Here is a 27433-nt window from a genome sequence, read left to right as displayed (position 1 = left end):
GGCGAAAAAGAGGACGGTAGGGCAAAAGGAGGAGGGCCTAGGAACAAATCTCTACCACTATGCTTTCAGTTCACCAAAATATTTTTTGAGTCACTCTTACTTGAAAATTTAGGCAGCAAATAACGGCCCTCACAACTCCCCAACCTCCCCTCAGAGCCTTATTCATTGTAAACAAAAATACCAGCTTGATTCTGCAGAATTAAGGTACCTGGGTCCCATCCTCACCACCACCACACACACACACAGTTGTGTATTATTTTAACAACTTTCCTTTGTGCTTCTCACAAATTCTCTTTTCAAAGAGTAGAATCAAACTATTTTTGCAAATAGGGAGCAACAACTCTTAGTGATCTGGAAGCGGTTTCCAAGTTAATGGCAATTATTATCTCAGTTTTCTGTTGGTGATTCAACATACTCTATCAGAATCCAGCTTTAGGAAGAGCACAGTCCCAGGCATCACATGGCAGAAGCAGAAGGGTGCCTAGGGTGAGGGAGCGGAGTTACTTCTAAGACTGCAAGGCCAGCATTCCCACAGGACCTGACAGCCGAAGTGTCAGACAGCACAAATGAAAACACAAAAGCAATCTCTTATCAGTACAGTGCGTGTGTCATGATGTCAATCGTCTACGCCCCTTGCTCACCCCGGTGACTGACTACGCTGGGGAGGGCTGGTTTGGGAAGGCCATGATAAGACCTAGGCAAGACTGATGAGAGCAGACCCAGGTGGGGATACAAGGATGAATTTTGATGTGACAAATCTGAATTGACTATTTTGTCACAGACTTTTTTTTTTTTTAATGGCTGCACCTGCAGCATATGGAAGATCAATCCAGGGATTGAATCTGAGCTGCAGCAACATCAGATCCTTAACCCACTGTGCCAGGAATCAAACCCATGCCCCAGCAGTGACCTAAGCTGCTGCAGAGACAACACCAGGTCCTTAACCTGCTGTGGCCACAGCAGGAACTCCTGTCATGGACAAGTTTTTAAAGATTCAACTAACAAATCATTATAGTTTCAGCTTTAAACATATAATGTTCCAATCACTTTAATTACATAAATAGTTACCCAGCCCTGCAACAAGACAGCAATCTGAAATTAGCTACATGCTAATAACTTACTTCAGCCCAGAAGCAGGGGTTCAAATGCCACATTTAGGAGACTCACTCAGTAAGTATTTCTGAGCAGTTCTTCATGCCAGAAGCTGAGCTATGTCAGGAGGTCTCGATGAAGAGCGACAGCAACAGGCCCCTGCTCATGCGGAGCTTACAATCCACGGACTAACAGAATCAAAGATGCACAGAAAGAAGTAATTACAAAGAGCTTAAAATGCCATGCGGAAAAAAGAGCATTTAATAAGAGGAATGTGAGCCAGCATGGGACTGAAGAAGGAACTGAGCAGAGATGTAACGGCTATCCTGGGAGGTGGAGAAAGCAGTCTGGGTAAAGGATGAGCAGGCACAAGTGCCCTTTTTTTTTTTATATAATGATTTTTATTTTTTCCATTATAGCTGATTTACAGTGTTCTGTCAATTTTCTACTGCACAGCAAGGTGAGCCAGTCACACATACATGTGTACATTCTTTTTTCTCACATTGTCATGCTCCGTCACAAGTGACTAGACATGGTTTCCAGTGCTATACGGCAGGATCCCATTGCTTATCCATTCCAAAGGCATGGCATCTATTAACCCCATCTATTAACCCCAAATTCCCAGTCCCTCCCACTCCCTTCCCCTCCCCCTCTTAGCAACCACAAGTCTGTTCTCCATGTCCATGATTTTCTTTTCTGTGCAAAGGTTCATTTGTGCCATATATTAGATACTACGCAACCATAAAAAGCAACAAAATCATGCCATTTGCAGCAACATGGATGGAACTAGAGACTCTCACACAACTGAAGTCAGTCAGAAAGAGAAAGACAAATACCATATGATTTCACGTATATCTGGAATCTAATATAGGGCACAAATGCCCTTTAAATGTAAAGAGCCAGTCTGGTCTCTCTGGGGAAATTCCTTCAATATGCCTGTTTACACTGGGGTAAAGAATAGCACCAGCCCATTCACACTCGCTAACGATGCGTCTGCAGCCTTGCTCCGCCAGGTTTCCCGCAGCACGCTGCCAAGGAGGAAGAGAAATTGGCCGATAGGCTCCACGCTTCAAAGCAGTAAGACGCCCGCTCCAAACCAGGACACGGACACACACTCAGAACCTTTTTGAGCAGGAAGAGACCTGAAATTCCACCAGGCCCAGGCTCCTTAAAAAGGGCTACTGTGTAAATCTTTTTAAAGCCACAAAGCATTTTAATATGCACCATCGGATCACATGTTGCTTGAACACAGGCGTCATGGGGTTGCTCTGGGCCTCATGTAAGATTGAGGATCAGACTAAAAGTACTAGGATTTGGGGGTTCCTGTCGTGGCTCAGTGGAAACGAAATCTGACTAGCATCCATGAGGACGTAGGTTCAATCCCTGGCCTCGCTCAGTGGGTTACGGATCCTGTATTGCTATGGCTGTGGTGCAGGCTCCAATCAGACCCCTAGGCCTAGGAACTGCCATATGCCGTGGGTGTGGCCCTAAAAAAAAGACAAATAAATAAATAAATAATCGCTAGGGTTTTATCAAAACCTGTAAGCAAGAAGAGTTTGGTTTCTCAATTATTCTTTTCCTACTACAAGCAATACTACACTGAAGTCATACTGCACCTAATTTTCAAAGTGACCTTCACTATTACTGGACAGAACTATCAATTTTAAAATGGCATCAATGGCGATGCTTAGCCTAAGAGATTACACTCTGAGAAATCAAGATCGCCAACAAGATTTCTCGACAATATGCATTTACTATGATTTTTTATAGGCTGATTTAATAACGACGAAATTCTTGCTCTCAGAAAATTGACTTTCTAATAATAAACATTTTAAAACATCCATAGAGCACTTAAAAGCATGCTAGGCACCATTCTCAGCACTTAAACCTAAGACTGGTGATCCACTTTATATGACATGACAACTCATTCAGGATGACAAGTGTTTTTTGGTGCTACAGCATTTGTGCAATGGCTTCACTCAAATAACATTTCTTTCCAAACAAACTGAACAATATGCTCTAAGTACTTATTTTTAGAACAGGTAGGAAAAGAGCAAGAACAGCTTATAAGTACTTTGGATTATCCCAAAAAATCAGGTTTCTTGCTACAAAAAACAACAAATATTTAATGCTAAAAAACTGATCAGTAGGAATCACAATTCCCTTTAAACATAACATGATTCACTAGGTTCCATTACCAGCTTAAATAAATACAATGAAGCGCAGAAAACAGGAAGGATAAAAGAGAGTAATCAAAAGCTTTTTGATAATAGCAGTGAATTCTTCCACCCTAATCTACTTATAAATTTTCAAGGATTTGAAAGAAAACGCCTTCCTTTTAATGATAAAGGATTACTTTAATGGCTCAATCTTGGAGATGCTACTTTACATGAAAAAAAAAATTCGGAACATTTTTTAGATTCTCAAATGTCTGTGACATGTACATCTAATTCACTCATTCTTTCTTTTTTCTTCCTTCCTTCCTCCCTCCCTTCCCTTTCTTTCTTTTTGTTGCACCTGTGGCATGCAGGAGCTCCCAGGCCAGGGATCAAACTCGAGCCCCAGCAGTCACCAGAGCCACTGCAGTTGCAGTGACAACACGGGACCCTTAACCACTAGACCACTAGGAAACTCCACTTTCTCAATGAGGGACAAGCAAAAGAAACAAAACACAATTCTCTGGGTCTGAAAAGGACTAAATGCAACAGATGGGATAGTACAACTATTTTCTGATGCAAGATTCCAAAAATCTATGTTTGAAGATACTGAAAGCCTCTTAAATTTTCAAGGACATGTTTTGCAAGATAGGTATCCATTAGGAGAAGAACACAAAATCATATTTTGCATAGTGGAGAGACATAAAGATAGGTCATATTAATCAAAAATCTGATGATCAGAATATGACTGCTTTTGGCCAAAGGCCATGGCCAGATTTATATGAAAATAGACTGGATAGTGGTTAAAATCAATGACAAGAATCTAAATAAAATACTTTGGGTATTTGACTTTTACTAGAGAAACCATCACACCTCCAGTGAGTTTATGGCTGGATGCCTTAAAGGAATGAAAGCTTTTGATTTCTGAGCAGAAAATACAAATTAAAAAGTTGACGAATTAAGGTATGAACCCAGAAAAACTGAAAAAAATATGTAATTTTTTTAAACTGTCCTGAAATCAGCTGCTTAATATCTTAAGAAATGTTACAACTAAAGATCTTAAACCTTAAAAACCATTTCAGCCGGCACAGTCTAAGGCTGGTGAGGAAGCCTGATGTAACAAACAAGCTCCAAGCACTATTTTGATCAGTGCTTTACTGTATTAAGTGATCAATAAGTAGCCAAATGGTTAAATGGAAGATGACGATAACAAAGCAAGCAACATGGCCCAACGGAAATATCACCATAATCCAGGGTGTGTGGGTTTTATTACCTCTACACACAACTGGGAAGCAGACCTTGAGCAAATCATTTTAATCTAAGCCCATCCATTACCCTGAAAGGAAACATCTTGCCCAGGATCAAAAAGATCTCTCAAAAGTCTTCCTCAAGCTCCTACAATGCCTTTTTCAAATGAGGCTGTAGCTGTGAAAAAGGTGTTTGTGCTAAAGCAATATAATGCAGGCTTTATGGCAAAGGGCTGAAGTGGGCTGACACCTTACTTAGAAGAACAAAGAATTAATGGGGATTCTGAGCAAAAGCCTAGTCATAAATCAAAGTTCCATCTCATAAGTCTCAGGTGACACAGCAGAGCAGTTAAGAGCATGATCTGGAGTCAGAAGGATCTGGGTGTGAATCCTGCCTGCCCCCCGCTGACTAGCTATTGCAACCTGAGGCAGGTTATTTAACATCCCCAAACCTCAGTGTTCTCAGTTGGGGTGGGGGGGGATAAAAAATAGCATTTGTCTCCTAGAGCTGTTAAGAGTTACATTCGTTAAGGTATAGAAAGTGTCTAACACAGAGGGCAGCACGCAATAAGTAAGCACTCCTATTTTGGTGGTAATTTCTGTTAAACTGATTACAGCTTGATGGAATACAGTTCAGCCAAGCAGTGGGAACTCCAACAGACCCTGAGCACCTGCAACACCTCCTGCACGGAGCTAGGCACCTGCACCTAATTCTCAAAAAAGCTGGAAAGGTTAGGTCAATCAGCGCGGGTGCCAGATGTCAAACACACAACTGATTCCAAAGACCTGGCTCTTTCCACACAGGGATAAACCGCTTTAAAGTGACTCCCAGCACCAACATCACTGTCTGCTCCTTGGTACTTTCCATAGTCTAACATCCACGTAGGAGACCAAGCTCATTCCGGGCCCTCCCTCCCGAGACTGAAAGAACTGTTTGTTATTCAAAAAATCATTAAAGTGACCCGGCCCAGCATGCGTTCCAGCCCACAGCTAATGCACTGCTCTGGTACCACTATACTAGAGCAGGGGTGGAAGGAGTGGGAAGTTCTGGTGGTCCTAGCACAGTGTCTAGTGGACACGGAAGCTCCTTGAGGCCTAATACACACACCAGGGAGAGCATCTTGCCTCCCTCACGTCTCATCACCTGAGGCTTTGCACAGAGAGTAGTATCTCTGCTTCCCTTTCAGTCTCATCACCTGGAGTTTTGCACCCACCAGAGCCTTGGAAGTGACTGCGTCTGTTGCTCTCAGTGCCCCTGCTTTGCCAAGACCCAAATAACTGTTCTGATGAGGACATTACAAAATTCTATGCAAAGCTGATGGATTCTGGCCAAAAAGACAACATAAATACAAAATCTGCTACTTTTTTTTTTCCTGTCAGCAAGTCAGAATTATGGCTTTTCTATATGCCTCTCCTGCCACACAGAATAACTCACTTCTAACTATAACAGCAATTCCAGGAATACCCTAGAACCGTAAGTGCTGCTTCATTTACAATAAACTTCTAGGGATGATCAAACAATCAATGCCAACTCGATGGGCTGGGGCTCTCTGCACTGCTCCCAGCGAGCCTGCTCTCCCCGAGAGGCTGCTTCTGAGCAAAGTAAATACAGTATTTTGCTTAATTAAAGTCAATACGCGTTTTCCTAAAAGCCACATGGTATCAAGACGCTTTGCTATTTTTTGTCCATTTTCTTCTTTTACCACTAATACATCCATAATGTTATTAAAGAGCACAGAATATAGTGGTCAAAATATGATAGCAGAAATGGACACTCCAACCACCGAAGGTGGGGAGAAGGCTTGTTTTCATCTTCTGTGCTTTCCCATCGTTCACGACTAAAATGCCCAGTAAGCACTTGCACCATCACAATAAAACCTTGCACTTTATGGCACTTTACAGCTTAAAAACAGCTTTCACATCTATAACCACATTCAAGCCTCACAGCCCCTTTCACAGATGAGAAGACACAACTTCAAATATTCCCACGGTCAAGTGGCCAGTGAGTGGCGAGTCTGGGCTGAGACATTTCTCAGCCTCCAACTTCACTGTCCTTTCAGTTTGCCACACGTCCTTGGGCAAGGTGCAGGCACTGGGGACCCTAAAGAAGCACCATGCTTAAAATCCGAGCCCACCGAAACCTTCCGTCTATTAACAGAAGCAGCTCAAGAAATCAGACGTGGAGGGGATGCTGACCGACAGGCGTTAAGAACTACAGGAGTCGAGAAGAGAGGGCTGGGAAGTGATCGGGAAGAGTAAACTCTGCTCCCAGCCGTGAGGAATTAAAAAAAATTTTTTAAGTTCAGCTGTTCTGGAAAAGAGCTGGAGGGAGGAAAATCGAGAGAATGGAGGTGCAGGAAGGACTCTGCAGACGAGGAGGGATCAAGCAGGAAAGAGGCAGACAGAACAGAAAGACAGGCAGGGCTGGACTGAGGACAAAGAGGGGGTTGTGCACGCGTGTGTGTGCACATGCGTGTGTGCACCCACGTGGACCGGCTTCTGCCTGTAGGCAGTAAGAGAAACTGCCCATCACAAAGAGACCTGGGTTCCAGCCCAGTTCTGCCAGGACCTGTCTGGTACTGAAAAAGCCTCTAAAGCTCTCAAGAGTTCAAATCCTATATAAGAAAAATATTAGATGACTTCCATGGTTCCTTACAAAACAGAAGCAGTTAGAAGCCTGTGCCTGGAGTCACTCTAACCTGGGTTTAGATTCCAGCTCTAATGTCTATGCGACCTTAGACAACTTTCTCAACCTCTACCAGTTTTGTTTCTTCTGGGATTAAGAATGTATCTACTTTCCGGGGCTGCTTTGAAGATTCAAGATTTCTCTAAATCTCTTCCTCTAAAGTAAGTTTTTTAGTGGCTCATACTCAAAAAACTAACAGTTCATTAGTTAATCCGTTTTCTGTGAGTATACTCAATGCTTTAAAAAAAAAAAAAACTTTAAATTTAAAAAAAACAAGTCACAAAGCAAACAAAACTTACCTTACAAATTTTTAAGCCATATTATGCTGTACCCCAACACAACTCATTCTTCATCAATTTGTATTTCCCAAGTGTCATGATGCAAAGACACAGAACCTCTATGCCATCTGATGAACCTTGAAGGTAACTGTAATTCAAAGGAATATGCAGGAAACAACCTTGAAGGGGATTGTTTCCACCCTTTGGAGGGGATTTATTTGTGTATTACAAATACACAAAATTTTACAAATTTATTATCACGGCACATTCCCTTACTCCCTCTCTGTTAAGTACTAAGTTCTTTACAGGCAGAAACCCATCTAACATGTTCCCTATAATTCTTTAACCACTTAGGGTTCCGGACACAAACAACAGAAACCAGCTCTGTCTGTCTTCGGATGGAATTGAATTACAGGAGAGCTGTAAGAACACAGGAACTGTCTGACAGGGACATCATCCTAGCACAGCCACCACTGGTCACCAGCTCTCACTACAACTGGACTCCTGACTCTGCTGCTTCCGCAAATGACCTCAAGCCACTTCTATGTATCTGCACCATTCCCTCCCCATTCAGAGTCCTGCAACAGAGGAATCCAAGAGGCTGAACCTAGGTCTTCCTCCATCATGTGTCTGTATCTCCTTCAGCTTCCACAGCCACGACAGAAGATCCGTCCAGAAAGGAAGGGGGTGCAGATGCTCGACAGTGTCAGTTCGTGTCATTGCTATCAAATGGCCATGTCTACTCTAGCCTCTACCCCAAAGGATCTCAGCTCTTGCCTCAAAATATAAGTAAGGTAGGGAGAAAAATAAAAGGAAATCTCAAGAAAAGATTTCCCTACATGGTCCCCTACATCTCTCCTCAACCAAGACACTGTAATCGGTTATGTTTAGACTTGAAATAGCCTGCCAACAGTCTCCAAGGCTGCACCGCAGACACAGCTCTGCCGTGGTCTGTATTTGCTCAATAAATAACCACTGGCCTTCACCACGGCAGCAGACTTGATCACCAGGCCAACACCGCTCCTCCCCATCTGGCCTGGTTGTCTCTGGCACCAGCCGAGAGTCTCAGGTACTCGCCACTCTCTGACATCCTGGGAATCTGTGCTGATAGCCATGCTTTACAACAGCTGTTCAAACCTTTCTGACCATAAGCTATGGTAAGAAAAGTATTGTACGGCATGTGTGAGTAGGACAAAAAATGAGTTTCACAGAAAAATATCCTTACTACAAGCAATTCACTCTGTTTTCTATCCCATGCTATTTTCTTCTACCGAATAATAGGTTTTAAATGCTAAAAAGAGCCAGAAAATCAATTTCACAGCCCACTAATGAATAATAAATCACAGTTTGAGAAATACTAGTTTAAAGGACTCAACAAGATTAGCAAAATAAAATTCACTTTAAAATCACTGTTTATCGGAGGTCCCGTCATGGCGCAGCAGAAACGAATCCGACTAGCAACCATGACGTTGTGGGTTCAATCCCTGGCGTCACTCGGTGGGTTAAGGATCTGGCGTTGCCGTGAGCTATGGTGTAGGTCACAGACGCGGCTCGGATCTGGTGTTGCTGTGGCTATGGTGTAGGCCAGTGGCTAGAGCTCCGATAGACCCCCAGCCTGGGAACCCCCATATGCCACGGGTGCAGCCCTAATAAGACAAAAAAGACCAAAAAAATAAATTAATTAAATAAATTCACTGTTTATGTTCAATGCACATACCTTCCTCAGCTGAACGTAAAACAGTGCAATGTATTTCATCTATAGCTCTTTTATCAGAGAACCCTTGCCTAATAGACAACAGCTGAAACCAGCATCCCGACGTGTTGCACCAAAATACTCAGTGGCAACGCCTGGTCTTCATTCAATTTTCCTGCTAATATTTTTTGCGGGGAGGAGGGAAATGGTACAGACTCCAGCCATGGAGCTTTTTGGCCTCTCCTTTCAAGGGAACAAAAAAAAAAAAAAAATGCAGAAAGAGAGAAGGGGAGGATAATTTCCTAAAAGCACTGCAGGGATAAATATTATGATAGGATGTTAATGAGTACTTAGAATAAAAAGAAAAACATAAGCATAATAACTAGAAGTAATAACTCCCTTGCTCCTGGACAGCATCCATTAAGTAAAACAACCAACCAACCAAAAATTCATCATGAAAAGCCTATGAAGCACAGCTTGGTGGGAATAAAAGAATACAAGAAAAGCTGTATCATCAAAGAAGAGTTAGTAACCCAAGAAGGTAACAAGGTAATAATACATGATTGATTGCCAAACACAAGAAACACCTAAAAGCAAGGCAAAAGAGCAGGCTCCGAGAAGAACATGCTGAGGTAGAGACTGAGGTAGTTCATCCAAACCAGAAGAACTCAGGGAAAACCAGCATGGTAGAGGTAAGCATTCTGGTCAAGACCCGAGCCAGACACTGGCCCTGCCACTTAGCAGCTGGAATCAAGCCACTTTTTAACTTTGTGTGATTCTTTTGTCATTTGCAAAGAAGGACAGCAGTAATTCTTTTATAGGATTGTCTTAAACGCTGGGAGAATTACACACATACATCAAACACCTGGCCCACAGCAGCTATACAATAGTATGACCCTTATGAAGCAGGTGGGCCTTAAACTGGACCTTTAGGAATGGGGAAGGTACAAATTGGAAGAGCTGAGCGAGAGGAACATTCCAAATAACGGAAACATGAAGGAAAGGGGGAACTCTTGGAGACGGAACAGGAGGTTTGTACCACAGAAGGAAGTGAGGAAAGGGAGGGAGCTGAGACCAGTTTACAGACGACCACAAAGGCCTAGCTCACGCGCGCGGACTTTCCTTTGAGGAGACAGCCCCAGAGCAGAACTCCAATCCCCACATTCACAGGAATTCCTCAGAAGCAGGAAAGTCCCCGTGTGTGACCATGTGTTGGGCTGGGGTGGGGGAACTCAGACATAGGAGATGAGGGGCGAAGGCATGGGGACATTTAAAATTCATCGGGGCGGGAGTTCCCGTCGTGGCGCAGTGGTTAACGAATCTGACTAGGAACCATGAGGTCGCGGGTTCGGTCCCTGCCCTTGCTCAGTGGGTTAACGATCCGGCGTTGCCGTGAGCTGTGGTGTAGGTTGCGGCTCGGATCTCACGTTGCTGTGGCTCTGGCGTAGGCCGGTGGCTACAGCTCCGATTGGACCCCTAGCCTGGGAACCTCCATATGCCGCGGGAGTGGCCCAAGAAATAGCAAAAAAAAAAAAAAGACAAAAAAAAAAAAATAAATAAAATAAAATTCATCGGGGGAAAAGAATATCTTCTGTTAAAGTATTTTAAATGAACCGACTAGTCCTTGATGTATTCACCGGCAGGGTAGATGACACTGCCCCCCACCCTCTCCCCAGGGCCAACATCCCCGGACAATAAAAGTGAAAAGAGCAAACAGCCCCCAATATTGCGACTGGTAAGAGCCAATTTCAACATTCACATGGGGGATCCATCCGCTAACCTCAGCTTACTATACACATGTTAACTGCCACAAAGAAGCAACATTTTTCCCTAAAAAACACAACGAGAAGCTAGAGGTTTTCTTCTGCAAATTACACTGTGAATGAGTCAGAAAAAACTTTCCCAAAGCTTTCGTCCGCATGGCTCAAGAGCCAGGCCAGCTGGGACATTTACTAACAGCAGTGGGGGGATGAACATTCTGCTGCTGTTGATTCATCATCCGCTGCAATGCAGGCTCAGGGAGGAGTTCATGGGGCTACCCTGGGGAGTCACTCTGAATTATTTTTGTAACATCTTGTCCTTGGATAAAAGGGAACACAGAGTCAGAAATAGGAGGTCAGGAGGTCACCTATTACTCATTCGAGTTGTTTATGTGGCCTTGCTTCCCTCTCATCCAGATGCAATGCCCTGGATAATTGATAGACATAAGATAGTCATGTTTCCAGGGATCTATATATGACACAATTCACAAAAATCATGTTGATTGGAAACTTATCTGCCTTTGATGAGTCAGAAGAACACATCAGACTTTCTCAGGCTTTCGACTCGTAATTTTGACCAAAATTTCATTTCAGGAAACTGAGATGGGTGGAATTGGGGTGGGGGGGGATCCGATTAGTGGAAGGTGCATAAGCAGGTTCCCTTGTACTATCATTCATGTAAACAGTCTCTATGAGCTTACATGAATGTTTGTTCAGCCTATGGAATTCTCTGGTGTGTGTCCAATCAGGTATTCCCTGAACAGTTCTGTCTCGGACAAAAGAACTGTTTGTCCAGTGCATCACACCTGTACACACAGCTGATAAATAGCAGGAATGGAGCACAAACCAGGTCCTCAGATGCCACATCTCACGGATCCCACATCGCAACAAAATAAGTATTAATGAAGGAAACTCTGCCTTTCTAGACTTCCTCCAAATGAATGCAAAAAAGCAAAGTCGGCTTTACTATCCATAACCATTAACTAATCAAAACCAATAAAGTCAATAAATACAATTATATACTTTTTAAAGCTTACAAAGCACTTTCAATACATGCTCTCCATTAACCCTTACAGTAACTTTAAGCATCATTCCCCTTAGTTTTAATCATAAGCAAACTACAGCCTAGAAAGACGAAGTGACTTATGAAAGGTCATATGTATTTATTAACTGGGACTCAAATCCAAGTCATCAGGAGGCAAAGGAAATGGGAACAACTGAAGAAAAAATGACAAGTGATCATGGTGAAAAGGTCAAATTTCACTAACAGTCTAATTTAGAATAACAATGCTATTTTTTTATCTAAAAGTGTAGTTATTTTTAAATTGTAGCTACAATCCTGCATTAGCTGGAACTATAAATTACTATCATCTTCAAACTATAAAAATTATTTAGACCCATGATAATAAAAAATATACATTCAACAATATAGAAATCTATCACTGAAAAGCAAACGTTCCTCTCCCTACTTCCCAGAGATTATTCAATTTTTTGGTACAACTTTTCTTGAGGATGATTTGGACTTAAAAATCCTAACATTTTGATTCAGCAACCCCACAATATATTAATGAAAAAAAGCAGGTTACATGCATAGGATGAGCCAGCTATGTTTCACGGACACAGATATAATCCTAGAAAGAGAAATAAGGTGGAAGATGGAGAGCACACCCCAAGAAAAATTACCCATTTAAAGTGTTTATCTCAGAGTTCCCTTGTGGGGCAGCAGAAATGAATCTAACATCCACGAGGACGCAGGTTTGATCTCTGGCCTCTCTCAGCAGGTTAAGGATCTGTGGTATAGGTCACAGATGCAGCTTGGATCTAGTATTGCTGTGGCTGTGGCACAGGCCAGCAGCTGCAACTCTGATTCAACCCTAGCCTAGGAACTTCCATACGTCATAGGTGTGGCCCTAAAAAAAAAAAGACAAAAAAAAAAAAAAAAAAAACGATTACCTCAGGTGTCTATGGGATTCATGATAACTTCATGTTGCACGCTTTTTAAGAGTTTTCAAGTATTCTACTACAACTATGTGCTATTCTAATCGGGGGGGGGGGGGGAAAGTAACTCACTAAAGTTACATAAGGAGTTAGGGCTGGGACCAGGGGTTCAGGAGACTGACTGCTAGTGCACAATCTAAGCCATTATATCAATAATATCAATTTGCCTACTATACTTCTGAAACAGCTCAAGAGTAATCAACAACCCAAAGCAATTAAGAGATGTGACAAGGCAAAAAGTAATTATTTGTTAATAAGTAACAGAGATATTAAGTGCTATGACTTCAGAGGAGAAAGAGAGCATTGATGCACAGAAGGATTCCAAAGGTTTCATAAGCCAGAGATTTAGAAAGGTAAAGAGAAGAGCGCTTCATTCCAGGTGAAGATAAAGGTGTGACCAAAGGCAGCAGGAAGGAAACCAGCCTGCCTATTTGGCAGACAGGAAGCACACCCAAGCATATCCATAAAGAGAAGCAGAAAACAAAGACCAAGGAGGTAGGCTGGGGTCAGACCAACATGGAAGAGACGATGGTGCAGTGGATATAGGTCCTAGGCATAACAGACTGCTTACACATCCAACTGGGAATAAGTCCCAATCATTCTAACTTCTTTGTCTCCAGCATATGATTTTTCTCTCAAATCAGGGCAACAGTATCCTGAAAAGTGCCTGCCTTACTTTCACCTGCCTCTATTCCAGTCTCCACAATGCAGCCTATTTCTAAACTGCAATCTGAAAATCGCATGCTTTCTCTAAATTCCTTTACTTTCTACTCTCTTAGGAAAGACGGCTTTTTAAGCTACTTGTGATCTAATCTCCCATGGCTTTTCAACATTTGTACCCCAAACTCCAATGTACTATTTGCAGGTCCTGGAATGCAGGACACCCTTGCCCTCCAAGCCTTTGCCATCCCCACTCATTCTCCAGTTCACAGCTCAGAAATCACAGCCATCACCCCAGGCTTCCCTGACTTGACCCACCTGCCAAGTTGAGGCATCCAGATCATCCTGTGCTTGGCTTTACAGAAGCACTTATAATCCTGCTCGGTGACTGTCTATAGAATTGTGTCTTCTCCGCTGTCTTTGAGCCCTGAGGTCAGGGACTGAAGCTATTAACTGACAATATGCCACAACCCAACAACAGTGCCAAGGGTACAGCGGATATTCAATAAATGCTCGTGGAAGACCATGTGCTTCCACATTTCCCTGTCCAGGACGCCTTCCCTGACCAGCCCCACCTCCCTCTAGAAGTACTCGCCTAATCCATGTGAATACTGTGTCCCAGTTTGCACTTCAGAAACTGTTTCGTAATATCAAATGCGCCCTTCTAGGCCTTTCTGAATTTTGTAAAACAATTTAACTTTGTGTTTTTATATCTCCCCCCACCCCCTGCCACCTCAGATTTCTCCGTGTGTTAGGAGGTGTCTAGGTGAAATGATAAAGTCTAATATAGATTATCAAATCAATTCATTTGGGCCAGCAAGTGAAAAAAACCCTCAGGGTCATAGTAAGTACGGACCAAATGTTGATTTCTGCTAAAAGAAAAAAAAAAAAAAATCAATGATCAACTGTGGACCAAATTTGCAGACACCATTTTAAAACATTCTCTTACAATTATATTGCTCTGTGAAGGCATTTAAAATCTTTTAAGCTAAGACGCACGTGCACCCGCATGTTCACTGCAGCACTATTCACAATAGCCAGGACATGGAAACAACCCAAATGTCCATCGACAGATGATTGGATTCGGAAGAGGTAGTATATATACAGAATGGAATACTACTCAGCCATAAAAAAAATGCCATAATGCCATTTGCAGCAACATGGATGGAACGAGAGAATCTCATCCTAAGTGAAATGAGCCAGAAAGACAAAGGCAAATACCATATGATATCACTTATAACTGGAATCTAATATCCAGCACAAATGAACATCTCCTCAGAAAAGAAAATCATGGACTTGGAGAAGAGACTTGTGGCTGCCTGATGGGAGGGGGAGGGAGTGGGAGGGATGGGGAGCTTGGGCTTATCAGACACAATTTAGAATAGATTTACAAGGAGATCCCGCTGAATAGCATTGAGAACTTTGTCTAGATACTCATGTTGCAACAGAAGAAAGGGTGGGGAAAAAAATGTAATTGTAATGTATACATGTAAGGATAACCTGACCCCCTTGCTGTACAGTGGGAAAATAAAAAAAATTAATAAATAAAATAAAAATCTTTTAAGCTATTTTTTAAAGTGTACAATTCAGTGGCTTTTAGTATCCTCATGAAGTTGTACTATCATTATCACTATCTAATTCCAGAACATTATCATCACCTCAAAAAGAAACCCCATGCCCATTAGCTGTCACCCTCCTTTCTTCCCAACTATACCTCCTGGCAGTTATTAATCTATTTGCCCATTCTGGACATTTTCATATAAATGGAATCATACATGCTGCGGTCTTTGCAGCTGGCCTATTGCACCTCACACAATAATGTTTTCAAGGTTCACCCATGCTGTAGCAGGTGTTAGTATTTCATTCCTCTTTATGGCTAAATATTATTTCAGGATATGAAGGTACTTACTTTTTAAAAATCATTTTCAAGAGATAAAATAGAAGCAAAAATACTCCTTGATCTCAAAGGAGTTCCCTGGTGACCCAGTGGGTTAAAAATACAGCATTATTACTGCCATGGCTCAAGTCACTGCTGTGGTGAGGGTTTGCTCCCTGGCCTGGGAACTTCCACATGCTGAGGATGCGGCCAAAAAAAAAAAAAAAAAAAAAAATCACCATAAAAAGTGAAAACGGTATTATCAGTGATATAGTCTTTACCATAGTTTTCCCATTTAATCACGATAACAACCTTGTGAGGTCAGTGGAGCCTTCACCTCCTCAGATGAGGAAACTGGGGCTCAGAGAGAGTACATTATCTGCCAAATATCAGTGTAGTTAGGACGTGATCAAACCAAAGTAGTCAATAAATGTTTCTTTAGTACTCTTCAACAGTAAGATGAATCTAACTATTTTCGTCAGAGGTAAAACTGAGCAGCATGTCCCTGTCAACAAGCTGATAAAAGCTAAAGGACAATGTTTCAACCCTTCACTCATTCACGTGCTCTCTCCACGAAGAGTTAATGAAAAACTCCTATGCACTATGCCCTGTCCAAGGATCTAAGGATATAACATGAATACTGGGGATACACAGCATCTTTATTCATAGATTTTTTTTCTTTTGTTGTGTAATATCCTGTTAAGATAAGACAGACTTGACACATTTAAATGATGATGGGAAGAAGAGAGTCAAAAGGACAAAGGTGAAGGTAAAGAGGGAAAAGGGATGATACACTAACCGAGGGCTGGAAGATGGGAGTGGATGGACAGCAGACTCCGCAGGCAAGAGGGGGTGGCAGGTGGTGTATGCCATTATCCTTCCTCCTCCTCCTCGAGAGTTCTCTTTATCTGTGTACATGGATGATCACAATAAAGACCACAACTGCCAGCCTCCTTTAAAGCATGATGAAACCATGGGAGTAAGTTCTGGCCAGCTGGATATAAACAAAGCTGTGTGACAGCTTCTTTCCAAGAGGCTAGCATATGGCCTTGCCCCTTTCTCCTAATCCCTTCTGGAAGTGTGAACAGCCTCTGAACCTATTGAAGGTGAGTTTCTAACATGAATGGGAGAATTAAATACACAAGGACTGAGTGGGAGGGTGGAAAACCTGGTAGTTAAGTCACAAAGTTTAAAGACACACACCTGGGTCCTAAATCTGGCTTTTCATACAGGAGGTAAGATGATTTAGACACACTGCTCAATCTCTGAGCCTCAATTAATTTATAAAACAGACTTCAATAAATGGTGTTGGGAAAAACTGTGCAGTCACATGCAAAGGAATGAAACTGGACCTCTATCTTACACCATACACAAAAATCAACTCAACATGGATTATAGACCTAAACATAAGACCTGAAACCATCAAACTCCTAGACAAAAACACAGACAGTAAGTTCCTTGACACTGGGATGGCGGTGATTTTTTTGACACCAAAAGCAAAGGCAACAAAGCAAAAATAAACATGGGGAACTATATCAAACTAAAATGCTTCTGCACAGCAAAGGAAACTATCAACAGAATGAAAAGTCAACCTGCTGAATGAGAGAAAATATTTTCAAATGATATATCTGATAAGGGGTTAATATGAAGAATATATAAGGGGAGCTCCCACTGTGACACAGTGGAAATGAATCTGACTTGGAACCATGAGGTTGTGGGTTCTACCCCTGGCCTCACTCAGTGGGTTAAGGATTTGGCATTGCCATGAGCTGTGGTGTAGGTGGCAGATGCGGCTCAGATTCCACGTTACTGTGGCTGCGGTGAAGGCTGGCAGCTGCAGCTCTGATTAGACCCCTAGCCTGGGAACTCCACATGCTGCAGTGAGGCCCTCAAAAGCAAAAAAAAAAAAAAAAAAAAACCACACATACATACACACACATATGGAACTCATAACTCAATAGCAAACAAACAAACAAACAAAACCCTAACTTCACAATCAAAATAAAAAAAAAAAAAAAAGGGCAGCGATCTGAATAGACATTTTTCCAAAGAAGACACACAGATGGCCAACAGGTACATAAAAAAAAAACACTCAAGGGAGTTTCTGTCATGGCTCAGCAGAAAAACAAATCTGAGCAGTATCCATGAGGATGCAGGTTCAATCCCCAGCCTTGCTCAGTGGGCTAAGGGGATCTGATGTTGCTGTGAGCAGTGGTGTAGGTCGCAGCTGTGGCTCAGACTCTGAGTTGCTGTGACTGTGGTGTAGGCCATCAGCTGCAGCTCTGATTCTACCCCCAGCCTGGGAACTTCCATATGCTGTGGGTACGACCATAAAAAGCAAAAAAAAAAAAAAAAAAACACTCAATATCACTAATCATCAGAAATGTAAATCAAGGAGTTCCCACAGTGGCACAGCAGGTTAAGGATCCAGTGTGGCCACAGCTGTGGCATAGGCCACAGCTGCAACTCTGATTCAACCCCTGGCCCAGGAAATTCCACATGCCACATGCAGTGGGAAAAGAAAAGAAGGAGTTCCTATCACGGCATGGCGGAAAAGAATCTGACTAGGAACCATGAGGTTGTGGATTCGATCCCTGGCCTCACTCCGAGGGTTCAAGGATCTGGCATTGCTGTGAGCTGTGGTGTAGGTCACAGACATGGCACAGATCCCGAGGTGCTATGGCTGTGGTGTAGACTGGCAGCTGTAGTTCCAGTTCAACCCCTAGCCTGGAACTTCCATGTGCCACGGGTGTGACCCTGAAACAAAACAAAACAAAACAAAAAAAAAGAATGACAAGTGTTTGAAAGGATGTGGACAAAAGGGAACTCTTGTGCAGTATTGATATAAATGTACGTTGGGGCAGCCACTATGGAAAACAGTAGGGAGGTTCTTCAAAAAATTAAAATCAAATTACCATGTGATTCAGCTATTCATCTGAAGGAAACAAAAACACTAACTCAAAAAGCTATCTGCACCCCCTGTTTACTGCAATATTATTTACAATAGCCAAGACGTGGAAACAATGTGTCTATACACACACAATGGGATATTATTCAGCCATAAAATAGAAGGAAATTCTGCCATTTGCGATGATACAGATGGACCTTGAAGGCATTCCACTAAGTGAAATAAGTCAGAGCGAGACATACTGTATGATCTCACTTACACTTAGAATCTTAAAAAAAAAAACAAATAAATAAAAACTGAACTCATAGATCCTGAGAATAATAGCGTTTGCCAGAGGTTGGGGGTAGAGGGTGGGCAAAATGGGTAAAAGGGGTCAAAAGGTGCAAACTTCCAGTTACAAAATAAATAAGCCCTGGGGACATAGTGTACAGCATGCTGACTATAGCTAACAATACTGTACTGTGTATGTGTAAGTTACTACAAGAGTAAATCTTAAAAGTTCTCATTATAAGGAAAGAAAAAAACCTACGTGTGGTGATGGACATTAACTAAACTGATACCGTATTAATCATTTCACAGTATAAACATATCAAGTTACTTTGTATACCTAAAATTAATGTTATATATCAATTACATCTAAATGAATGAATGAATAACCTATACTGACTGGATTGAAATCAGAAAGGCTAAAGTAAACATATTAAAAATGTATTAAAAGAAAAAAAGTTGGTGACCTGGCAAAGTCACCAACTTGACCACAAGTTCTTAGAAGACATGAACACAAGATCTTTTCTTTTCTACAGCCTCAAGGCATAGGTGGCCCAGTGCTCTGAAATTAGCTACTATGTATTTGGTCAATAACACTTACTGAGATGCTACTATGTGCCAGGCACTGTACCAGGTGCTCTGGCTATACTGAGAAAACAAGAAAGACAAGATTCTTTATAGAAACATATAATTTTCTGCCTTTTTTTTTTTTTAAGGGCCGTACCCGCAGTCTAGGAGGTTCCCAGGCTAGAGGCAGAATAGGAACTGTAGCTGCCGGCCTATGCCACGGCTACAGCAATGCCAGATCCTTAACCCACTGAGCAAGGCCAGGCATCAAACCTGCACCCCCAAGGATCCTAGTCAGGCTTGTTTCTGCTGTGCCCTGACAGGAACTCCAAGAAACATATAACTTTTTAAACACTGGCTGGGTTAATAAATCTGAACCACAAAATGTCATAGCTAGGAGTGACATTAGTAATTAATTCATACAATTTACTCATAAATGTGGACAAAGACCTAGAAAAGTTCATTGGCAAGCTCAAAATAAATGTAAGGATTAGATTAAATCAGCATTCCCAAACCAAATTTTCTAGAACCTTGTATTTCTGTGCAATGATCACTGTTCCATATACATATAGCTGAGAAAGTGGGGAGAAGGAAAAAGGAGGTATTATAGTGAAATAAATAAATTGAAAACACTAGTGAAACAATCTTTTTAACAAAAATGCTCAGCCTTTAAAAAAACTTTTTATTGACATATATGTGCTGTAGAGTATTACATAAATTGGTATACAATATACTGATTCACAATTTTTAAAGATTATACTCCATTTATAGTTATTCTAAAACAGCGGTATATTTCTTGTGTTGTACAATATATCCTCATCGCTTATTTTATATCTGTTTGTACCTCTTAATCCCCTACCCCTATACTGCCCCTCCTCCCTGCCCTTTCCTCACCAATTAACCACTGGTTTGAAGAACACTTAGCCTTCAATATGGTAAGAAGGGTAGTGAGTCTCCTGCTTTTGCAAAATTATTTTGACTTCTTTTTTAATGGAACACATACTTAGTCAAGAATCAGATGATCTCTACGGTCTCTGTCACCTCCAAAATTCTATAAAGTGATCTAAGAATAGCAGTCTCAGAAAGTCTTTATTTCTGGGAAGATGGGTTAATAGGCCAATGCCTTCCAAAAAAATATTCATTCATCATTTATCCACCCATTCATTAAATCACTTACATTTATAGTCTCTCTTTCCCACAGCCTCACATGCACACACATGTCCTCAAATTGGATAGACACAAGCACAGGAATAAAATTTTAACTTTCAGTTGAATCAGATCAAACTAAAAAGGTACTCATAAAAAAGGGAGGGTGAGAACACGGTCTTTCTACAATGCCACCTTAAGCAGGTGTTCTGGAAAGTAATGCCTGGGAAAAGTTACAAATCCCTACTATTCAATAACCCAAACAGCTGGAGAAAAGTCTTTGCAATTCTGAGAATAGCAGCTGGGCGCAAAGAAAATGCTGCAGAGAGAGAGAGAGAGAGAGGAGCAGTCACAGAGGACACAGCAGAGGCGCCCTTCCCCAGCTCCGTCCCGAGTGATCCTCAGCCTTTATGTGCCTCAGCCTTCTTGCTTCCTTCCCCTTCAACCCACTTGATTTTCCTGTTTTCATCTCTGACCTTTTTGCAAGTCTTCTCTTTCCACCATGTGATTGGATAAGTTGTATGACACACTGGCAGCTGGCCAGAGAGTCTTCCCAGAAGAGAGCCCACTTTTCAGGAAACCCTCCCTTGTTTCCAGTGAAGGGAAGATGATAGAGAAGAGAGGGAGCAAAGAGTGAGAGGATGGTGAGTTCGAACAGCTTACTAAGATCTGACAACTCAAGCAGGTACCTGTTCACCAAAACAGATGCCAGCTGTGTCCAATTCATACTTAGTACACACACATAATTTTTTTTTTTTTGTCTTTTGTCTTTTGAGGGCTGCACCCACAACATATGAGGTTCCCAGGCTAGGGGTCTAATCAGAGCTGTTGCTGCCAGCCTACAGCACAGCCACAGCAACGCGGGATCCAAACTGTGTCTGCAACCTACCACAGCTCACGGCAACGCCGGATCCTTAACCCACTGAGCGAGGCCAGGGATCGAACTTGAAACCTCATGGTTCCTAGTTGGATTCGTTAACCACTGAGCCACGACAGGAACTCCAGCACACACATAATTTTTAAGCTTGTATATATCTCTTTGTATGTCAAACATCAATGTTAAATGTCTTTAATATGAGAACACCATTGACAGTAATGGCTCATGTTCCCTCAGATACATATTTTCTTGAAGTGATAAAAACAGAAATAAAAGTATATTTAAAGCATATATCATGTGGTAGCCCTCTTGTTAAATTTCCCAAACATCCTCCCCACCTCCTCTCCCCGAGTCACAGAACCTACACATTGGGAACCCCTGATACACACCAAATTTACATACACCTTATCTAATCTCATACAAACAGATTTTCAGAAGAAAGATCAAGTGGGCAAACGATTTTCCTAAGGAATTTCCCATATATATATATGAAATAATAATTTAATAATTATTTAATAATAATCTCCCATATATTATATATCTATTTTTGGCCATGCTAGTGGCAAACAGAAGGTCCTGGGCCAGGGATCAAACCCATAGCTGTAGCCTGAGCCACAGCAGTGACAATGCCGGATCTTTAACCCACTGAGCCGCCAGAGAACTTGGCCCTAATTTCCATATTTATTTATACAGTTAAGCACTAAATAATTTTCAGTATGTGCCCATGTGTAATATCTTACACAATACCTATAACAATTTGGGGGATCAGGTTCTAGCATCTTTATTTTCAGAGGGGGGATCCTCCTCCACTTCCCAATCTCCAAATGCTAATGAGCCCCAGGAATCAGACCTGGATCTTCACCTCTTGTCTATCCACACTCACTTCCAAAACACTCACACCCAGGTGCATGATTTAATGGCACTTAGATGCAGACAATTTCTAAACTTTTATCTTAGAACTCCCATCTCAAATATCCAATTATGTCTTCAACATCTCCACTTGAGAGTTAATAAGCATCTAAAGCCAATATAAAAACACTTGATTCCTGCAATAACAACACACACCACACCTCTCTTCTCCCCCACGTTCAACATCTCACTAAATGCCACAATTATTCACCACATTGTTTGAGCAAAAAATTCAGAGGTCAGTCTTGACATCTCTCTTTTTCTCACATCCAAACCATCACTGATTCTATCAACTTAGCTTCAAAAAATCACACATCTAACAATTTCTCACTACCCCATTTTCAGTCACTATTTTCTTCTTGGCATGAGCATCAAGAAGGCTGAATTGTGTCAGTTTTATACTCTCTTATATCTGCAATGTCTGACACACAATAAATGCTCAATCAATAGGTAATGAATAAATGACTACTGGCTCAGAGAGGTGATAGGACGCAGAAAAGAAGATAATGACAAAAGCCATGTCTGTAAACAACAGCAGCATCTTCTCAGATCCACCTCTTAAGAGTATTGACAATAAAAACAAAACTAAACAAATGGGACCTAATCAAACTTCAGAGTTTCTGCACACCAAAGGAAACCCTAAATAACACAAAAAGACAACCCACAGAATGGGAGAAAATCTTTGCAAGTGAATCGACTGACAAGGGATTCATCTCCAAAATTTATAAACTTCTGCAGCTCAATACCAAAAAAACAAATAACCCCATCAAAAAATGGGCAGAATATCTAAACAGACAGTTCTCCAAAGAAGACATACAGATGGCCAAAAAACACATGAAAAGATGTTCAACGTCACTCATTATCAAAGAAATGCAAATCAAAACCACTCTGAGGTACCACCTTACACCAGCCAGAATGGCCATCACCCAAAAGTCTACAAACAATAAGTGCTGGAGAGGGGGTGGAGAAAAAGGAACCCTAGTACACTGTTGGTGGAACTGTAAATTGGTGCAACCACTGTGGAAAGCAGTATGGAGATGCCTCAGAAAACTAAACATAGAACTACCATTTGACCCAGCAATCCCACTCCTGGGCATCTACCCAGAGAAAACCACGACTCGCAAAGACACATGTACTCCGATGTTCATTGCAGCACTATTTACAATAGCCAAGACATGCAAACAACCTAAATGTCCATTGACAGAGGAGTGGATCCAGAAGATGTGGTACTTATACACAATGGAATATTACTCAGCCATTAAAAGGAATGAAATACCGCCATTTTTAGCAACATGGATGGACCTAGAAATTATCATGCTAAGTGAAGTCAGCCATACAATGAGACACCAACATCCAATGCTTTCACTGACATGTGGAATCTGAAAAAAGGACAGACTGAACTTCTTTGCAGAACAGATGCTAACTCACAGACATTGAAAAACTTATGGTCTCCGGAGGAGACAGTTTGGGGTGGGGGGATGTGCTTGGGCTGTGGGATGGAAATCCTATGAATTCAGATTGTTATGATCATTATACAACTACAGATGTGATAAATCCATTTGAGTAATAAAAAAATAAAATTACAAATTCTAAAAAAAAAAAATAAAGTTACTCCAGAGAAATTGAAAAAAAAAAAAAAAAGCCATGTCTGGAACCCAGATCTCCACATACATAATGCAGGATTGTTCCCACTATTCCATATTATCTTTGGAAATTTTAAAAGAAAAAAGAGAAGGGGGCTAAAGAGCACCACCCTTCATTCTTACACTTGTTTTTCTTTTTACCTTTTATACTCCTCTCTCAAATGCACATACTCAAAACTTCTCTTCCAATAAACGTCTATTCTTAGGAGTGAGGAGATGCATACAAAGAAGAGAAACATTCATGGATCCAAAGACAGTAAACTTTTCAGTAGCACCTTTCGTCTGTCTGCTTTGGTAAAAAATTTTCAAGATGAATAAGGATGATGAATAAGGGGAGGGAACCAGTTCAGATGCTTCTACAGCCTGATGCTGTAGAATTCTCAACTGATGCCAACTCTCAACTGAAACTATCAGGACACAAGTTTGGCTGCAGGGGTGCTTCTATGAAGTAAACCAGTATATGCATACATTTTATCTAAGGGCACTTATACATTCCTCCTGGCATCCTTGCAGAATAACTATTAGAAAATAAAAGGCTGGGTTCTGAAGGAAAGAGGAACACTTTTCTAGCTTAATAAACCTCTTTGGACCTTTCTCAGACCGGCAGCGAACTGGAATCTATAAAGAGTGACAGAACCATTATACAGCGAGTCCCCTGATCTTGAGCACGTCACTTCTCTGAGGCTCAATCCCCCACCTATCAAATTAAACAGCTGGAGTCAAAACAAAAACAAAAACAAGGAAGGGCCTGGACCCTTAATTCTGAGCCTCAGCTTCCTCAGGTACAACAAGAGCATACACATAAGATGCCTTAGTCCTGACATGCCAGGACTACCCTGATTTTATGGGACCAGGCTCCTGAGAAGACACAGGCACTACCTCCAAGTGCAATAATACACACTAAGGAAATGCACCATGTTCCTTTACTATCTAGGAGTGAAGACTACAAAAAAGGCAGGGAGACTCAGCACACACCAAACTACATGCTGACTGGAGTATAATTAAGACCTTTACCCTCCATTCACATCTGCCTAAATCCTTCCAAATCAGATTTTCTGTCTGGAGCTAGAGACATGTTCAAAGGTGTTTAGCACTTTACTTTCTGTCCAAAATGAAACTATTAAGAAAATAATGACAAAGTAAAGGATACTATAGATCTCCTTAAGAGCATATTTTTGACTTTTAAAATGTCCACTTCTCTCTAAGCAGTACTGGTGATATAAAGTCAAATCAGCACTGCTCAAGCGAAAATATTACGCCCTGTGATCACGAAGAGTTTTTATCAAGTCCTAGAGTTCCCGTCGTGGCGCAGTGGTTAACGAATCCGACTAGGAACCATGAGGTTGCGGGTTCGGTCCCTGGCCTTGCTCAGTGGGTTAACAATCCGGCGTTGCCGTGAGCTGTGGTGTAGGTTGCAAATGCGGCTCGGATCCCGAGTTGCTGTGGCTCTGGCGTAGGCCAGTGGCTACAGCTCCAATTAGACCCTTAGCCTCCATATGCCATGGGAGTGGCCCAAGAAAGAGCAAAAAAAAAAAAGAGTTTTTATCAGGTCCTTAAACATAAACCTAAAATCATACTATGCCAGAAGCAGCCACTTGCAAGGCTAGCTTCTTGGTCCTTATTCTCACGGTGGTGATGCTCTCAAAATGACATGCACGTGGAGCTTGTATCCCTATTAATTTGAACTTGATAGAGGTTTTTCTACTGAGCTACCACCACTTCCAGGTACTCTTTATTCCTTTTTATGTATTCTACAGTTCCAGCTTCAGGCAAGTCTTCTTTCTCACTTCTCCCAATGAGAAAAAGTTTTACTATGCAGATTTTTCAAATTAATTGTGTTTTGCTTGAATTAGCGCCTGTGGGAGAAGGTCCCAAAGACCCCAGAGCAGAAGCAGATGGCTAACGTGCCTATCTTTTCCAGTCTTTATGTTTTTACTCCTTTTACTAGCAAAATGCCATCTGAATAATCCTAATCAGATATTCAAATTACTGCATTTCACTCCAAGCCCGCTAAAATGGAAGCATATGCCTACGGTCTTTAGGAAATAAAATACTGTGTGTTTATGGCATACCTACACACATACCTTTCAGTGCATACGGTATTTGTAAGTATAACCTCGCTAGGTCTGAATGTTTGTGTCTCCCCAGAATCCACATGTTGGAATCCTAACACACAATGTGATTTTGCCAGAAAGTGGAGCCCCTGGGAGGTGATTAAGCAAAGAGGGTGTAGCCCCCATAAATGGCATTAGTGCTCTTACAAGAGGATCCCTCAGAACTCCCCAGGCCCTTCTGCAATGTGAGGTTACAACAAATAGTCTGTAACCCAGAAGAGGCCCCTTACCCAACCATTGTGGACTTCCCCTCTCCAGAACTGTGAGAAATAAATTTCTGTTATTTATAAACTACCCAGTCTCTGGTATTTTGCTAGAATGGACTAAGCAGTCAGAATGGACTAAGACAAACCTTTATGCACAGATGAAGCTGGGTCATTAGAGGTGGCCTTTCTCCAGCTCAAAAATCGAGCAAGTTTTAAATTCCCAAAGTCATGGACTTCAGCAAGCTCTATTCATCAAAAGCCCAGACCACTGAAACTTTAGAACATAAAATGTATGGAATAAGTGGCTGCTGAACGAATGAATGAATGAACCAATGAATGAATGAACCAAGGACACAAGAGCTTAGCTGCTGTTGTTACTGCTGTCCAACATGCTAGTAGCAACTGCTATGTTTGATTGCTCATTCCTACCATTAAACCACTGTGATACAATAGAAGGCATTCCAATCAAATCTGATGTTTTATTTTGGGTTTTTTTCCAAGTTGAAGTTTGGTTTTTTGTTTTTCTTATGTTTGCTTTGGCCACAACCACGGCACGTGGAAGTTCCCTGGGCCAGGTATCAAACTCATGCCACAGCTGCTGCCTGCACCACAGCTGTGGCAACACCTCATCCTTAACCGGCTGCACCACACGGCAACTTCTAGAACTTGCTAGTTCTTTTCCTGGTTTGAGGGTATCTGGTTAGCATGGGTTGCTTCACACAGGAGCTGCTGACATGTAAGCTGGCACATGCATACCACCTGGTCTGAGATGATTAGGAAGAGAGGATGAGGGTTAGGAGCAGAAGTGGCTGAAATCAGGTAGGGGTGAAGCGGTATTTATGAGAGGGGAGAAGATGACGTGGAAGGGAAACTAACTGGTGATCAAATACAAAGGCTTTAGGCTGGAAGGAAAGGAAAGGATAAGACCAGGAAGAAAAGGAAGACAGGAACAGTGAAGTTGAGAAAACTGAAAGGAAAAGGAGAGACAGTACTATGAGAAGCATTTAGAGATAAGAAAAAGGATGTTCTAGCCCAGATCCAATTTCTAAAGTTTTAGCCCTTATCTTCATGTTCGTGCTTCCATACCAGTTTTATTGATTCTTTGTTCAAGACCTTTAACAGGCAACATGGCGAGTAATTTGTTTTATTTAGCTCTTATTCTCATGGGGAGGTGCCTTCTTCAATGAGATGGTACAGCAATGTACACTCACTCTAATTCTTAGGTAATACAGGTCTCCACCACAAAAGCTTTTGCCTTTTAAACTCCAAGCAGTTGCATGAAAATCATGTTGAAACTGTAACGGTATCTTTATGTTTGTTACTTATTTACTCTTGACTTGACCTAAGGCA

The 27433-nt window shown here is 41.7% G+C and overlaps 1 protein-coding gene across 8 annotated transcripts in view; it reads right to left on the bottom strand.

Moving 5' to 3' along the window:
* JAK1 (Janus kinase 1) overlaps positions 1-27433 on the bottom strand; it is a 246024-nt gene that overhangs the window by 58008 nt on the left and 160583 nt on the right. For 3 of the 8 annotated variants that reach the window (XM_084958634.1, XM_021093528.2, XM_084958633.1), the window contains exon 2: positions 1168-1280. The gene's annotated coding sequence lies outside the window, so the exon portion shown is untranslated. 8 annotated transcript variants of the gene reach the window in all.

Source organism: Sus scrofa, chromosome 6, assembly GCF_054392235.1.
Source record: "Sus scrofa isolate SSC_HxYL_T2T_F1_AM1 chromosome 6, Sscrofa_HxYL_maternal_Yorkshire_Landrace_v2.0, whole genome shotgun sequence".
In the NCBI taxonomy this organism is placed as follows: Eukaryota; Metazoa; Chordata; class Mammalia; order Artiodactyla; family Suidae; genus Sus; species Sus scrofa.
Note: the sequence above shows the minus strand (reverse complement) of the source record. Positions and strands in the feature narration are given on the sequence as shown.